This window comes from Lepisma saccharinum, chromosome 3, assembly GCF_977018435.1.
Source record: "Lepisma saccharinum chromosome 3, izLepSacc3.1, whole genome shotgun sequence".
Lineage (NCBI taxonomy): Eukaryota > Metazoa > Arthropoda > Insecta > Zygentoma > Lepismatidae > Lepisma > Lepisma saccharinum.
The window spans coordinates 89,433,874-89,452,707 of NC_139231.1; the positions used below are offsets into that span (position 1 = coordinate 89,433,874).

The 18,834-nt window shown below is 36.8% G+C and overlaps 1 pseudogene; it reads right to left on the minus strand.

Moving 5' to 3' along the window:
- LOC145985602 (uncharacterized) overlaps positions 1-18,834 on the minus strand; it is a 76,911-nt pseudogene that overhangs the window by 29,549 nt on the left and 28,528 nt on the right.

Sequence of the window (18,834 nt, forward strand, 5' to 3'; positions counted from 1 at the left end):
AACGAGATTAACAGAGAGGGAAAGATAGAAACAGAAAACGAAGAAAAAAGAGAAGAAATAGAGGAAGAACTACAAAACAAAGATAGTTAAAGATGGAAAGAAAGAGGTAAGTATGGGATGAATCCATGGGAAAGAGAAATAATTAAGGAAAGAAAGAGAGCGGAGGAACAAGAAAAACAAAGATCAAAAGGTAGAGAACAAGAATATAATCGAAAAACGATAGGAGCAAATACAAATAACGAGAACAAAACAAATAGAGTAAAAGAAGAAAGAACGAGAACACAAAGGAAGAAAGAAACAGAAAGAACGAGAAAGAAACGTAAAAGAAACATAGAGACGTAAAGGTAGAAAATAACAAAGGAAAATAGAGGGGAATACAGAAAGAACGAGTAAAAAAAGAGAATATGAGAAAACTATGGAATTAAGATGCTACGCCCTTATGTAATGCCCCACGTTAGGAGCGCCACTAATGCTACGCCCCTTGGGGTACGTACTTACATGTTATTTACCACGGCTACAGATATCTTAATCTCAGGGGATAGGTTCTTTTATTTGAGAATTCCAAATAAGAAAGCGTTTTATAGCCAAAAGGATATAGTTAAATGCGGATCTATATTCTGAGAACTATACAAAATACAGAGAAAATATATATATGTATGTATAATCGACAAGGCTTCTTCTTCTTTTCTTCTTTTATCATCAAAAGGCTTCTTCTTCTTTTAATATGGAAAAGGCTTCTTCTTCTTTTAAATGGCTTCTTCTTTCAAAAGGCTTCTTCTTCTTTTATTATCAAAAAGCTTCTTCTTCTTTAAAGGGCTTCTTCTTCTTTTAAAAAGCTTCTTCTTCTTTTAATATGGAAAGGCTTCTTCTTCTTTTATTATCAACAAGGCTTCTTCTTCTTTGATTATCGTAAGGCTTCTTCTTCTTTTATTATCAAAAGGCTTCTTCTTCTTTTCTTATCAATTTCTTCTTTGAACAAAATATATGCATGTCTTCTTCTTTCTTCTATTTACAAAAAATAGTCATTCCCTTTTTTATTCATCGCTGTTCTTATTTCCTCTATTCATATCAATTCTTATTTCTTCTTTCAGCAGCAATTCTTATTATCTTCTATATTCCGCCGAGATATTCTTATATTCTCGATAAATTCTTCTATTTATTCTTTCCGCAGCAAATTCTTATTTCTTCTTTGCCACTGGAAAAGAATCTTATTTCTTTCATTTATCGCAAATATTTCTCTTTACCGTATCTCTTCTCAATAATATAGACAAATCATTATGCTGCATTCCTTGTAGAGAATTGAACCAAAGCTATAGAGGATTCTTAGGGGCGTCTAATCTGACAACAGCGCCACCTCCTATTTAACGACCAAAGGGGAATAACCAGGATCGCTAATAGCAAGCGCTGCCAATGGCCCAGTGCGACTAAGAAAAAGCGCAACCGAAAAGTGCTTCGGGGCGTCTAATTTGACAACAGCGCCACCGGGGACAAACAACCAAAACACTGACGATGTTCTCCTCGTCAGGAAAATAAAAAGAGATAGATTTCTGAATTCGTTCGTTTACTTAATAACCTTCCTAAACGTTTCATATGTGGCCATATTCTTAATTCTTTTAATTTACTATATACAACATTCTATTTATTTCTTTTATAGTATTTGAACTCTTCTTTTATATATTTCTCAATTTACTATAATATATATATAATTCCTCTTCTTCTCTCTAAGTTTTTTATAATTTCCTTTGCTCCTCTTTATATAGCGTGCTGCCATCTCTTGTCGATTCCGAGAAACCATTCCTCCTTGCAACATTCATTGTGTCGTGTGAAACTGGCACGTGACACAATATCCCCCTCCTTGAGGATAAAAATTTATATATTGGAAAAAATCTTTTGGAAATAGATAAATTTTTCCACTTTCTCTACATCTCGTTTAAGTTTTCTCATTAGTTCTCATTTCTACAGCTTACATTGCTTTTCACTTTTACTGTGAAATTATATCTTTTGGCAGCCAGCATTTTTCCTCATCTCTCGATTTATCTCTTCTTTCAATTTTCGTTTCTAGATATCTTATCACCGTTCCGGAAATATTCGTGACCTCTTAAGTTATTTTTAGATACAAAATATAATTCTTCAATAGTTCATCTCCTGCAAGTCTGCTCGTCTAATTTCTCCAAGATAGTCTTTACCTGACGATGTCATGCCAAAATAGTAATTTCCGTTTCACTCTTTTCTTCTTTCAGCAACCTCTCTACAGATTATCAGTTAGCTCAGATTTTTCCGTTTCAAAGAACTCTCTCTCTTCTCTAAGTTGACCATCTAAGTGTTTTTATCAGCTACACTAATTCTTCACATCAGCCTTAATTTCATATCAGCATGTATCTAGATATATTTAATTTCTGGGATTACTACCCTTTTCTCGGAATACAACCGATTCTTCTTTAACTTTTGGGATTACAACCCGTTCTCGGAATACAACCGATTTTTCTTTATCTTCTGGGATTACAACCCATTTGTTTTACACTTTTCTAAATACACGATGACCTTTAGTCGTCTAAGCTTGCAGAGAATTCATTTTACTGATACTATTCGATCTTGTTTCATATTATCTTCTCCTTTTTCCTGAGAGTTTTCTTCGTAATTAACTTCCTTCTGTGCTTAACTGTTCTATCTTCTTTCTCTTCTGTTCGTATATTGAAAAGTTTACATCCATTTTCCATATTACTTTCTTTGGCCTCTCTTCTTTTACAGGTTTGATCTTTCACTATCAGTCTCATTGTTCAATGGGGTGGTGATATAAATTAGCATTCATTATTCTTTTTTAGATATAACTTGCAGAATAGATTTTCCTCCAACGATGATTATCATATCTATATATCTTCTTACAGGAACTAACATTAAAGAACTAAAATTTTCTTCCTTCAAATAGATCACTAATAATTCCACGAATTTTTCTTCTGGTAAACTGGAACTTTTTCAGAGAACTTTTTTAATCCTAGAAACGTCTGCTTACCAGTCTAAATAAGTCATAACATCTCCTTCCTTTGCACTATTCAGTCATATTTGTTTCTTCCGATTCTTTCAGATACTCGTTGCTTGTTATTATCTTGTTTCTTTTTCCTTCCTCTTCTTTTCTTCTCTTTCTTCTATTTTCTTTTCTATTCTTTTCAAGATTCTTCTTCCTCCTCTTCCAACTTTCTTCCAGTAAAGAAATTACTTTCATTTCTCTCTTCTTCCAATCTGGTTTCTGCCAAGACTTCTTCCTTATGTTCTACATCTTCATCAAATGCATGCTTTCCTTGTCTTTTCCGTCTCGTCTTCTTCTTCCTTCTCTTTGGCGAAGTAGCATCAAAATCCATTTGATCTATGTTGACCCTTTTTATCATATTCTTAACTTTCTTCAGGTTCCTTTCTATTTTTAATTTCTTTCTCTTCTTCTTCTTCCATGTCTTTACGTGAATATATCTAAATCTCATTTTACTTTTCTTTCTTCTTTGTTTACATCTTCTGCTAGGCTTATACTTCTTTTCTTCTTCCTTCAGAGACTCGTCACTGGAACTTTCTTCTATCATCTTCACTTCGACATGGATTTCTTCACCGTTACATTGACAACTACATTTTTCCTCACTTTCTATTTCTCTTTCTTCTTCTTCTATTTTCTTATCTTCCTCTTCTTTGACCTCTTTAAGTTCCTGAGTGGTTTCTTCTCTTAACTTTATAGCTACTTCTTCTATCTTGCCGTCATGCTCGTCATTGGAACTTTCTTCTTTTATCTTCATTTTGACATGGATTTCTTCATCGTTACATTGACAACTAAATTTTTCCTCACTTTCTATTCCTCTTTCATCTTCTTCTATTTTCTTATCTTCCTCTTCTTTGTTTACTTCGCTTAACTTTATAACTTCTTCTTCTATCTTGCTGTCATGCTTGTCATTGGAACTTTCCTCTTTTTCTTCTATTTTCTTCTCTGTCTCTTCTTTGTTTACTTCGCTTAATTTTATAACTTCTTCTTCTATCTTGCTGTCCTGCTCGTCATTGGAACTTTCCTCTTTCATCTTCCAACTTCTATCTTCTATAAGGACCTTCGCTTCTTCTATCTTGTCCTCGTTTTCTTCTATTCTGGAAACATCTACTTCTGTCTTGCTGTCATTTTCTTCTGTTCTTGAAACGGCTAATTCTATATTGTTTTCGTTTTCTTCTATTCTTGAAACGGTTAATTCTATTTGAGATTTACTTTCAACCAGCTTTCTCTCCAAATTTTCGTTTCTTTGTTTATTTTCCTCTCTGAGATTCGAAACCTCCTCTTCTATTCTTCTATTTGTATCTAAACTTGTACTCTCGATTAACAGCGTTGTTTCTTCTATCTTTCTTTCCAACGACTTTCTATTTCCTTCGCACGTTTCATTCAATCTCAAGAACATCTCATGGGTTTCGGATCTCGAGGCTTCCAATTTCCTGCTATTTTCCTCGAGCCTTTCTTCCATCTTTTTATTACTTTCTTCCAACTTTCTACTATTCTCTTTTAATTCTCTACTATTTTCATCTATCTTTTCTTCGAGCTTTCTTTCTAATCTTCTGCTATTTTCTTCCATCTGTGCTTTTAATTCTCTATTATTCTCTTTTGCTTCTCTGCTATATTCATCTATCTTTTTACTATTCTCATCCGCCTTCCTATTATTCTCGTCCGCCTTCCTATTATTCTCGTCCGCCTTCCTATTATTCTCGTCCGCCTTCCTATTATTCTCGTCCATTTTTTTATTACTTTCTTCTATCTGCATTGATAACTTCTGGAACATTTCTATTATGTTCACCTCTTCCGTCCTCTTTGGTTTTTCCATAATTTTCTCGTCTTCCTTTTCCCTTTTCTTCTCTTCTTTTTCATTTATCCTTTCTTCCTTGCAATTTTTGCATACGTAATCTCCTCTTTCACTTATTCCTATGTACTTTTCTCTTCTTATCTTCTCACATAGCCAATGTTTCATTTCTTTGCATGAGCTGCATAGGATAGTTTCTTCCTTATTTCCCTCTTCTCCACAGCAGTTTAATATTTCCTTTCTGTCTTCCATTTCATCCATTATAGTTTCTCTGTCCTCGTCCTCGACTTTATTTTCTTCCTCCATTTTGGCTTTCTCTCTTTGCTTTCTTATTCACAAATCTGATAGCCGCAACGTTGGTCGCCACTAATGCTACGTCTCATTCCTGGGTAAGATAATGTAAGGCAAGGCCCCACGTTGGGCGCCACTAATACTACGCCCTTATGTAATGCCCCACGTTAGGAGCGCCACTAATGCTACGCTCCTTGGGGTACGTACTTACATGTTATTTACCACGGCTACAGATATCTTAATCTCAGGGAATAGGTTCTTTTATTTGAGAATTCCAAATAAGAAAGCGTTTTATAGCCAAGAGGATATAGTTAAATGCGGATCTATATTCTGAGAACTATACAAAATACAGAGAAAATATATATATATATGTATAATCGACAAGGCTTCTTCTTCTTTTTTTCTTTTATCATCAAAAGGCTTCTTCTTCTTTTAATATGGAAAAGGCTTCTTCTTCTTTTAAATGACTTCTTCTTTTAAAAGGCTTCTTCTTCTTTTATTATCAAAAAACTTCTTCTTCTTTAAAGGGCTTCTTCTTCTTTTAAAAAGCTTCTTCTTCTTTTAATATGGAAAGGCTTCTTCTTCTTTTATTATCAACAAGGCTTCTTCTTCTTTGATTATCGTAAGGCTTCTTCTTCTTTTATTATCAAAAGGCTTCTTCTTCTTTTCTTATCAATTTCTTCTATGAACAAAATATATGCATGTCTTCTTCTTTCTTCTATTTACAAAAAATAGTCATTCCCTTTTTTATTCATCGCTGTTCTTATTTCCTCTATTCATATCAATTCTTATTTCTTCTTTCAGCAGCAATTCTTATTATCTTCTATATTCCGCCGAGATATTCTTATATTCTCGATAAATTCTTCTATTTATTCTTTCCGCAGCAAATTCTTATTTCTTCTTTGCCACTGGAAAAGAATCTTATTTCTTTCATTTATCGCAAATATTTCTCTTTACCGTATCTCTTCTCAATAATATAGACAAATCATTATGCTGCATTCCTTGTAGAGAATTGAACCAAAGCTATAGAGGATTCTTAGGGGCGTCTAATCTGACAACAGCGCCACCTCCTATTTAACGACCAAAGGGGAATAACCAGGATCGCTAATAGCAAGCGCTGCCAATGGCCCAGTGCGACTAAGAAAAAGCGCAACCGAAAAGTGCTTCGGGGCGTCTAATTTGACAACAGCGCCACCGGGGACAAACAACCAAAACACTGACGATGTTCTCCTCGTCAGGAAAATAAAAAGAGATAGATTTCTGAATTCGTTCGTTTACTTAATAACCTTCCTAAACGTTTCATATGTGGCCATATTCTTAATTCTTTTAATTTACTATATACAACATTCTATTTATTTCTTTTATAGTATTTGAACTCTTCTTTTATATATTTCTCAATTTACTATAATATATATAATTCCTCTTCTTCTCTCTAAGTTTTTTATAATTTCCTTTGCTCCTCTTTATATAGCGTGCTGCCATCTCTTGTCGATTCCGAGAAACCATTCCTCCTTGCAACATTCATTGTGTCGTGTGAAACTGGCACGTGACAAAGATAAAGGGAATGCTCTTATTAGTGTCTCTAATCTGGCTAACCTTTTCCCAATAAGAATTATTGAATGATGAGCTTGAATACGAGAAAACTAACATATGTTCTGACATCACTTGCTTGAAACGGACGTTCTTTGTGTTGTTCATGTATAGGAGCTTATTTCAATTTTACTCTGCACACTATCGCAAGGGGATCTTGTCTCTGGTCAAAAGATAATTTCATCACGTCCAACAAAAATCTCTTCGGCGTTATCTGGCCGACCCTTCAACACAGTAACATACATAGGCACACACACAAAAAAGCAAATCCAATTTATGTGTCTAATTCCTAAGCACACTATTGGTGTTTTCTCAAAGGATATCAAGGGTGTAGGAAATCCCGCCTCAGCCTCCAGTTTGCTGGAGATTTACCACGCTGGTATAATCTCCAGGCAATCCGTTTCCAGCTGATCGCCTCTCTCAGGTGACTCCGTTCCCAGGACACGGGATAAACCCTCCTGCAAGTTGGTCCAGCTCCGGATGCTGCGGGACTTTTTGGAGATGGACCCCGTCTGTCACAGATTCGACAAGTCATTAGTCTCCCTCTCTCTCTCTCCCCGGCGCTCCCCTCGTACAAAGCCTATTACGCTCCTCCCTCCTCCCCTTACATCGACTCTTCCCATCTCCCCAAATCCCTCCTAACTCAGGGGGAGGGTGAAAAAATATGGTTACATACTCAAGAGCGGCGTAAAAGAAAACATGGCTTTCTTCTGCTAGCGACGCATTCGGTGCGACATCAATGTTGCCAACTCATGTGTTGATTTTCGGTTGATGATGTTCTGAAAGCCAGCAGCGTTCATTTTTTTTAAAAAAAATATTTTCGTGACTTTTCTGCCTTGAAGAAATTGATGAAACAATAAGCACAAGGAAACGTGTACGTCTTAACCAGGATTCAAACCTCCAACCCCTGTTCCCAATTCAGGTGTGTCTCGGCCTATAACTTGACAAGTTTAAAAACAAGACGCTGCAATCCATTGTTTGCGCACCTCACATCACATTTCCCCTCTCCATTGTCTGCGGCGACGTTCGTTCGCAGTGTTGCAACCCGGAGGCAGCGGAATTGTCTGAGAATTTTCAACGAAATTTGAATGTGAAAGGCATGAATTAGTATCCCCTCACCTACGCTACCTATTGATTACGCTAAATTCTAAATACATTTTGATATTATCCCTTTAAACCTTAAATGAATTAAGTTATATTAGGGATATTTCTTACCAGCATAAGAAATGTATGAAATAAAACTATAGAAAAATAAAAAATATATAAACGATAGAACTGAGCTCACCTTCTAAATGTTTTCCAGTTCTTCTTCAGTTTCACTCTCCCACTCATCCGAGTCTGTGTCTACCGATGAATCTGTGTCCGTGTCTGAATCGACTTCACCAAGTCTAATTATCAGTTCATCTACACGCTCGTCCATAAGTCCATTTCTTTCAAAGTTCCAATGCTTTAGAAAATAACACAGGCAAGCGTGTTATCAGATTGCCTTCTCGTAGTGATTGTTGTACGATAAACGATAAACAAACGAACCACCACCCCACTCGGTTAAAAAAAAAAAAGGCCACTGCTCGATGTCGCATTCAGAAAATGAAGTCATTCGCCCTGTAGTTTCTCTTTGTTATAAACCTTAACGCACGTGCGTAATACTACAGTTTGCGATCGGCGGACCGCACGCATTTTCAAAGGCCGGATTAAATAAAATGAACCACTGATATAATAGGAGCCTGCATGCACCGTCACGCTAAAAAGTGAAAATCGTTTGTCATATTTGTTTTAGCTTAATTTTGCTGAGTTCGCACCACTGGTATTCTCAACGCCAGACCAGTGAGTAGAAGAGTGGTGGGGAGGATGACGTAATAGGAAGTGCTCCGCAGCGATCTGCGCATATCGGGACTTAACTTGTCAGGCTATATGAGCGAGAATAGACTCTACCAGACAGAGGAAGTGGAGACAGAGAAAGAAAAAGGGAAGAGATGGAGAATCAGATCAAGAAATGAAAATAAAGAAAAGCAAAGGGAATGAGGGAAAATGGAAAACAAATATTAGGGAAACAGAAGAACAAAGAAATAAATAATATAAGACGTGAAGAAAGTGGCAGAAACAGAGGAATGAAGGGAGATAGAAAGCAAGTTTTAGGGGAACAGAAACAAAGAAAGATATAAAGAAACACGAGAGAAAAGTAAAAGAGGGAGAGAGATACAAAGAAAGAAATGTGGAAATCAAGAGAAAGGTATACAAAGAAGGGAAAAAGAACTACAATTTCACAGAAGGAAGAAAGAAGGAAAAAGGGAAAGACAAACAGAAAAGATCAGAGATGGAGAATCAGATCAAAAATGAAAAGAAAGAAAGAGAGAGAAGCAGAGAAATGAAGAAAGAGAGAAAGCATGAATTAGACAAACAGAGGATCAATGAAAGAGAGAAACACGTGAAGAAAGAGTGAGAGAGGGAGAAAGAAACAAAGAAAGAAAGATAGAAACAATAAGATTAAATGTAGAAAAGAGAGTAGTGTATATTAGGCGGTTCAAAATAATACTTTGTAGGTATGCATTTGTAGCCTCTTTTTTTATCAATTGAATATCAGTTTTTGACATATTTTGACAATTTTTTGCGAAGTTTTAGCGTTTAGCGATGTTTTTGTAAAATTTCCCTTTTTTCCCTTTTTTCCCACTCATACTTGGTAGGTATATCACGATCTTACGTGATGCAACTTAACCTATCTTTTTTTTCTTACGATTTTTTAATTTTTTTACGATCCTAAGTGATATAACTTAACCTATCATTTTTTTTATTTACGCACCGAACTAACTTATATTGGACTCTGTTTGTTTTAATATTTCAGTATTTTAAGTTTTTCACAAATTTTATATAACCTAAAATGTGTTGGATGTTGATTTTTTTTTTTTACGAATTTTTTAAAACTGCTCCGTCACCCTCTCGTTCTTCACGTCGTACGCGAAGGACTTCTCTGCAATCAGGATGACGCTGCACACGGTAGCATCGGGCAGCGCGTCGTGGAACTCGCAGACGACCTTGATGTTGGTTCGATCGTTGATAGGGGTAAAAAGACAGTTCTACGCCAGAAAATGATGCGTTTTTTGCAACCTTAACTTAAAATATCGTAAAGGCAAACGCGAAAGCGATAAGATAACTCCGTTTCCGGTCGCCATTTTGGATTTCCGAACATAGGTTCTATTCATATTTTACTCACATATAGGCGTACGTGATGAATCCTCAAACAGATTTTTCCTAAGTCTTACCGTTTCCAAGATAACCCCACTTCCGGTTGCCATTTTCGATTTCCGAGCATAGGTTCTATTCATACTTTTTCTCACATATAGGTGTACATGATGAATCCGCAAACAGATTTTTCCTAAGTCTTACCTTTTCCAAGATAACCCCACTTCCGGTTGCCATTTTCGATTTCCGAGCATAGGTTCTATTCATATTTTTTCTCACGTATAGATGTACATGACGAATCTGCAAACAGATTTTTCCTAAGTCTTACGGTTTCCAAGATAACCCCACTTCCGGTTGCTATTTTCGATTTCTGAGCATAGGTTCTATTCATACTTTATCTCACGTATAGGTGTACATGATGAATCCGCAAACAGATTTTTCCTAAGTCTTACCGTTTCCAAGATAACCCTACTTCCGGTCGCCATTTTGGATTTCCGATCATAGGTTCTATTCATACTTTTTCTTACATATAGGTGTACATGATGAATCACCAAACTGATTTTTCCTAAGTCTTACCGTTTCCAAGATGACCCCACTTCCGGTCGCCATTTTGGATTTCCGATCATAGGTTCTATTCATACTTTTTCTCACATATAGGCGTACGTGATGAATCACCAAACAGATTTTTCATAAGTCATGAATTGGAGGGTTCTATGAGAACCTATATTAATTCTCGTAAGAGAACAGAAAACACACACAAAAAAAAAACAATACTGTGGTCACTACAACAAATAGTCTTCTTCAACCCCAATCCAACAACCCAAAAATCATCATCCTAACTAGAACCATGTAACTATCTGCCATCTGTTAGAGGTTATGTGAAGTAAGTGGTGTTTTGTTTGTGTGTAAAAAAAAAAAGAAATGCAATGCTTTTTGCACTTGGTTATCATCACCTAACATGTTATTAATTGTTTTTTTTAAAATTAATTACAACTGAAAACTAATAATTAATATTATCTAAAGTTACTAATTAATATTATACATTAATTGATATATTTTTTTTTGTTCTTGTTGCTAGTGTTGGGTAATTATAGTTGTTGCAAAATATAGCTCTCGCGTATGACAGTTTCTGAGTTTTGTTGGGTATATAAGAACAATTTTACACGACCTCTCTCGGTTCTCCTCCGTAGCCGTGCTTGTTAAGGCGTTCACTCGTACTTGTCATTGTTCGTTCTACGTGTGGCCTATAGGTTCGAACCCGGTCGTGGTCGAAAGTTTTTCAGCGTGTCTAGGAGTCTTTAACAGTGTGTATATTTACTTCTCTGTGTTGAGTCTACGGATTCTGAACGGGGTTGTTTAATGTATATGTTGTTCTTGATATATATATATATATATATATGGTGTTCATGTATGTATCCAAAGCACATTGGAAACAATATTCGATCATTAGCTGCGTTCAACCACTGCTGCGGTGGAGTAACCACCCCCTGTCCCGGGGGTCCCCCCCCCCCCGTCTCTGGGCTCGTGTTCCCGGTTAAGTTAGGTTAAGTTGTCTAATGTCTATGTGTAATGTCTATGTCTATATGTAATGTCTATGTCCATGTCTATGTGTAATGTCTGTGTCTATATGTAATGTCTATGTCCATGTCTCTGTCTTTGTAGGTTTTTGTCAAAAATTCGAGACATTTTGCAATTTAACGCTGGACTTGGAAAATTTTCGACAGATGGGGGTCAAATTTGGTTCCATGACGACCTATGTTTATTTTGGTATGGGTGGACAGAGGACACCGAGACTCGACCGACGCACTAAACCCGACCTCTCTACGACTATTTGTTCAAAAGTTACGAGTGATCAAAGTTTTGGAGAGTGGGTGGGCTAACTTCTTACCCCTTGACCCCAGGACCACCAAAACTTGGTATACGTATTCTACACTTCCAAAATCGACAGGGGGCATCTAACGATGCCGTATGGGGGTGTTTTTCGATATATTTTTTCGATAACGCTTACCATTTTTGAGATATTTGCAATTTAAGATTTTTTTAACGCTGGACTTAGAAAATTTTCGGAACATTTTTTTTTGTTCCATGACGACCTATGTTTATTTTGGTATGGGAGGACAGAGGACACCGAGACTCGACCGACGCACTAAACCCGACCTCTCTACGCGTACTCAACGTCACCAAAAAAAAAATCGACAAGGGGAGGTGGTGTTTGGAGAGATTTTTCGATATCTCTCACTGTTTCCACTTATGATTTTAGGTTTTTGATAGACGACAACGACAGAGCCATGTATGAGTAAACATCTGAACTCGGTGAACAAGTCAACTTTTTTCAGTACGTCAACATTTTTCTCTCTCATTTCTTAGTGAATGGGTTAGGTGACTTGCAACGACGAAGGCCTTCTAGCAACACGTACTTAGCTTATGCCGGCGTAATTTGCTAAAATATGTCTTTAACTATTGTCATTTAGGAACCGCCTCAGTCCTGTTGTTAATTTGGTTAAGGTAATTGATCCAAAAATAACAAGGGGGAGGGGGGTCAATTAAAAGTTCGAAATGACAATAGTTAGAGGTTTCTCCAATCTAGTAAAGTGGATTGGTTGAAATTTCCAAGGCGTATTTTGCATTTTTTTTTTCAAATATGAACATGTTAAAACTGAACTGTCTCGGTTTTTGAGTTTTGTATTCACCCCGAGAAATTCTATATAAAATAACATACCTGGAAATTATATTTACGTTAAGTTGAATTTTGATTTTTTTGTAATCACCCCGAGAAATTCTATATAAAATAATATACCTGGAAATTATATTCACGTTAAGTTGAATTTTGATTTTTGTAATCACCTCAAGAAATTCTATATAAAATAACATACCTGAAAATTGTATTCACAGTAGATTGAATTCTTGAGATTTTGTATTCGCACACAAGAAATTCTATATAAATAACATACCTGAAAATTGTATTCACAGTAGATTGAATTCTTGAGATTTTGTATTCGCACACAAGAAATTCTATATAAATAACATACCTGAAATTCTATTTACAGTAGATTGAATTTTTGAGTTTTGTAATCACTCCAAGAAATTCTATATAAAATAACATACCTGAAAATTGTATCGCTATATACTAGACTTTTGATTTCTGTGATTTTGGAGAAAGCATAATGGAATCCACCAGTTTGATCGAATGTGTTACTTGCGAAAAATTAATATCTAAAACTAATATTAGCAAGCACAGGGCAAGATGTAGCGAAACAGGTTCGAGAATTAATCGTTCGTTACCTTCTAAGCCTTGTGCTCGATGCGGAAAGATGATTAGCATTGCAAATTTAAATAAACACCTGAAAATTTGCAAACCATCGACCGAACAAAGAACATTGAAAAGAAAAATCGATGATCCAGAAACCGAAGCTTCCACTTCCAAGCAAATTAAATTATGTAATGAACGAAAACCAATTAGATCTGCATTTAACCGTCATATTCAGGATTTCTCTTTTACTTCGGAACCAGGCCGGGACATTCTTAGTTTCTTGCGTGAAACGAAAACATCCGTGATAAATATTCTAAAAAATAAATTGGAAAATAATTCCATAAAAGTATACGTTGATCTATTTTCCGAATACGAAAAAGTCGATGGTACAACAAGTATTTTTTATCATCGTACAAAAAACCAGGCTCTTCATTTGGCGGACGTCGTTAATTTGGACGAATTTTATTCTGATCTTTCAAATGAACTGGTTAAGAAACACGACGATTTCGAGGCTAAAGGGTCGGGATGGTCTCTATGTGGAAGTCCTCACACGTTAACTGTTTACGTGAACCAATTCTCGCCTCTTCGTACATCCAGCTACGTTCCTCTTCCACCGAACATTCAACACAAGAGGGCTGTGTTAAATATACAGAACAGCGATAAAAAGTGTTTTCTTTGGTGTGTGTTGGCGGAACTTCACCCGATTCATTCGTCAAATAATCCAGAGCGGGTTTATCATTACAAACAATACGAGCCCGAGTTTGAAAGTGTAATGTCTGGCATCGAATACCCGATGACCATATCTGATATATCAAAATTCGAAACACGAGCACGAGATGCAGAAGGAAAACGCTTAATCATCAACGTGTATTCCTATACGTTGGATAAACATGTCGTGCATCCCGTCAGGATAAGCGATGTCGACGATGATGATGCTCGTGTGATTAATCTTCTTCTAATTTCAAACGACAGTGTTCACCATTACTGTCTCATTCGTTCACTATCACGCTTAGTCAGAAGTCAATCAACCAAGCATGCAAACCACATCGAAGTTTGCCCAAGGTGTTTGACCACGTTCGACGATCAAAAACAAGTCGATTATCGAAATTACACCGGACGTCAGATTGCTATCGAGAAACTTGCCGAACATAAAATTTATTGCGGTGACAACAGACCGACTCGCATGTTGATGCCGAAATCAAAAGAGGTCGAAGAATTTAGGATGCATAAGGCATTTTTGGAGCATCCCACAATCATCATTGCTGATTTTGAGTCTTTTCTCAAACCGTTGTCGTACTGCGAACCAGACCCCGAACTTTCTTCCACAACACCGTATCAGTTGCACGAAGCCTCGAGTTTCGGATATGTTGTCGTGCGACAGGATAGGATAGATGAACCGTATGTTTACCGAGGACCAGACGTAATCAAACATTTTTTTGAAAAGATGGTTGAAGAGGTTGAGACAATTGGCAGCCTCTTACGCGAATCGAAACCAATGCTTCCATTATCCAGCGATGAACTTCAATCTCACAATAACATTGAAACGTGTCCGGTGTGCGATCAACGTTTCACCGACGAGAACCGGAAAGTATTTCACCATAATCACTTCACCGGAAACTACATCGGTGGAATCTGTAACACGTGTAATCTAAAGATCCAAAAACCTACGTTTGTCCCCATATACCTTCATAATGGCAGCGGTTACGACTTCCATCTCTTAATTCGGAATCTTGGATATGATAGACAAAAAATAAATATTCTAACAGAGAATGAAGAAAGGTACATCAGTGTCAGCAAGCGAGTATTGATTCCGGGAACAAACGAAACTGTGGAGATGAGATTTTTAGATTCTTACAGATTTTTATCTGCGAGCTTGGACGCTCTTGCTAGCAAACTTTCGCCTGAACAATTTAGAATAACGAGAGCTAATTTTCCCACCGTAGACATAGAAATAATTAGACGTAAAGGTATTTATCCTTACGAATATGTTAGTGATAATTCTAAATTTATCGACGACACTCTTCCACCTCAAAAAGAATTTTACAGTCGACTCAGAGAGAAAGGAATCACGGACGATGAATACGAACACGCGCAACGGATGTGGGACAAATTAGGATGTAGGACACTCGGCGATTATCACGATGCCTACTTAAAACTGGACGTGACAATACTCGCGGATGTTTTTCAAGCATTCAGGAAAACGTCGGCGAATATTTACAAATTAGATCCTGCATATTTTTACGGTCTTTCGGGCTTAGCGTGGTCTGCCATGTTATTACAGACAAAAATAAAACTCGAATTGATACCGGACGTGGACATGTTATATTTTATCGAGAGGGGGATACGAGGTGGAATGGTGCAATGCGTACAGAGACATGCAAAAGCAAATAACGTTCACATGACAGAAGAATACGATCCTAACGAACAATCGAAATACATATTTTATGTGGATGCAAATAATTTATACGGACATGCTATGATACAAAAACTTCCTTACGGCGGGTTCGAATGGGTGGATACCACTTCCATTAACATTAATAACTTCAACGACTATGAATTTGGCTTGTTTATAGAGGTGGACCTCGAATTCCCCGACCATCTACACGATTACTTCAAAGATCTACCTCCTGCACCCGAACTAAAATGTTCGCCTGATTCAAATCAACGTAAGCTTCTGTTAACATTGGATAGGAAAGAGAGATACGTTCTCCATTACAAAAATCTTCAATTCTTAATTGAGAAGGGAGTTCAAGTAATAAATGTGAGAAGAATAATGAAATTCAAACATTCCGAGTGGTTAAAACCTTACATTGAAAAAAATACGTATCATAGAACACGCGCCACGTCAGATTTAGATAAAGATTTTTTTAAACTCATGAATAATGCTGTTTACGGAAAAACAATGGAGAATGTCAGGAAGCACGTGGACGTGAGATTAGTTCCCGATTCAAATAAATGTAGAAAATTGATAGCATCGCCGACATTCAAATCACGAAATATATATGATGAAAACCTGGCCCTGTTTGTGATGGATAAAAAAATAATCAAGTTCAACAAACCAATCTACGTGGGGGCGACGGTTTTGGATTTATCTAAACTGCATATGTTTGAATTTCATTATAATGTCATGAAACCCTTCTATAATGAAAATATAACACTTTTGTATACGGACACGGACAGTTTTATTTATTCCGTACAGACATCTGACCTCTACAACAATTTGAAACAACCGAAAATGATTGATCATTTCGACACATCTTCCTTCCCTCAACCAAACAGATTTGATCTCCCTTCTCGCAATAAAAAAGTGCTTGGTAAAATGAAGGATGAATGCAACGGAGAAATCATTCTGGAGTTCGCCGGCTTACGTTCCAAAATGTATGTGGTGAAAACAGAAACCAGCATCATCAAAAAAGCCAAGGTGTTGGTAAAAATACCGTGAAAAACAAGCTTGTGTTCGAGGATTACATCAATTGCCTCTATTCACAGTCGAGGATTCTACGTTTGGAGACAAGGATACAAAGCGTAGACCACGTGCTTACCACAAACAAAGTTAAGAAAGTAGCATTAGATCCGCATGACGATAAAAGATGTATTTTGTCTTGTGGAATCCACACGTTGCCTTGGGGGCACTATCGTTTAGAAATTAGTAAAAATTGTAGGCAATGCAATTGAAAAAAAACAACTTAAATAACTATAACTAAAATAAAAAAAACTTCAACTGTCTCAAATTATCACATACACAATAAATAACTAGCAAGGACAATGAATCTCTTTGGTTTCCGAAAGCAAACAATGGAGGCTGTACACCGCACGGCAGATCATGAATTTCTACCTTCCATGTTATCTAAACTCAACGGCCTGTTGATCAATCAATTTTCGGAACGTTGCTCTTCTTGCTGGAACAGTGACGATTTCGGATTCGCGACGATCGACATGACGAGGAAACCCAACGACGGAAAATACAGAAACAAAATCAACGACTTTCTAAACGTTGCAACGTTGTGAGAAACGATAGTGCCCCAAGGCAACGTGTGGATTCCACAAGACAAAATACATCTTTTATCGTCATGCAGATCTAATGCTACTTTATTAACTTTGTTTGTGGTAAGCACGTGGTCTACGCTTTGTATCCTTGTCTCCAAACGTAGAATCCTCGACTGTGAATAGAGGCAATTGATGTAATCCTCGAACACAAGCTTGTTTTTCACGGTATTTTTACCAACACCTTTGGCTTTTTTGATGATGCTGGTTTCTGTTTTCACCACATACATTTTGGAACGTAAGCCGGCAAACTCCAGAATGATTTCTCCGTTGCATTCATCCTTCATTTTACCAAGCACTTTTTTATTGCGAGAAGGGAGATCAAATCTGTTTGGTTGAGGGAAGGAAGATGTGTCGAAATGATCAATCATATTCGGTTGTTTCAAATTGTTGTAGAGGTCAGATGTCTGTACGGAATAAATAAAACTGTCCGTGTCCGTATACAAAAGTGTTATATTTTCATTATAGAAGGGTTTCATGACATTATAATGAAATTCAAACATATGCAGTTTAGATGAATCCAAAACCGTCGCCCCCACGTAGATTGGTTTGTTGAACTTGATTATTTTTTTATCCATCACAAACAGGGCCAGGTTTTCATCATATATATTTCGTGATTTGAATGTCGGCGATGCTATCAATTTTCTACATTTATTTGAATCGGGAACTAATCTCACGTCCACGTGCTTCCTGACATTCTCCATTGTTTTTCCGTAAACAGCATTATTCATGAGTTTAAAAAAATCTTTATCTAAATCTGACGTGGCGCGTGTTCTATGATACGTATTTTTTTCAATGTAAGGTTTTAACCACTCGGAATGTTTGAATTTCATTATTCTTCTCACATTTATTACTTGAACTCCCTTCTCAATTAAGAATTGAAGATTTTTGTAATGGAGAACGTATCTCTCTTTCCTATCCAATGTTAACAGAAGCTTACGTTGATTTGAATCAGGCGAACATTTTAGTTCGGGTGCAGGAGGTAGATCTTTGAAGTAATCGTGTAGATGGTCGGGGAATTCGAGGTCCACCTCTATAAACAAGCCAAATTCACAGTCGTTGAAGTTATTAATGTTAATGGAAGTGGTATCCACCCATTCGAACCCGCCGTAAGGAAGTTTTTGTATCATAGCATGTCCGTATAAATTATTTGCATCCACATAAAATATGTATTTCGATTGTTCGTTAGGATCGTATTCTTCTGTCATGTGAACGTTATTTGCTTTTGCATGTCTCTGTACGCATTGCACCATTCCACCTCGTATCCCCCTCTCGATAAAATATAACATGTCCACGTCCGGTATCAATTCGAGTTTTATTTTTGTCTGTAATAACATGGCAGACCACGCTAAGCCCGAAAGACCGTAAAAATATGCAGGATCTAATTTGTAAATATTCGCCGACGTTTTCCTGAATGCTTGAAAAACATCCGCGAGTATTGTCACGTCCAGTTTTAAGTAGGCATCGTGATAATCGCCGAGTGTCCTACATCCTAATTTGTCCCACATCCGTTGCGCGTGTTCGTATTCATCGTCCGTGATTCCTTTCTCTCTGAGTCGACTGTAAAATTCTTTTTGAGGTGGAAGAGTGTCGTCGATAAATTTAGAATTATCACTAACATATTCGTAAGGATAAATACCTTTACGTCTAATTATTTCTATGTCTACGGTG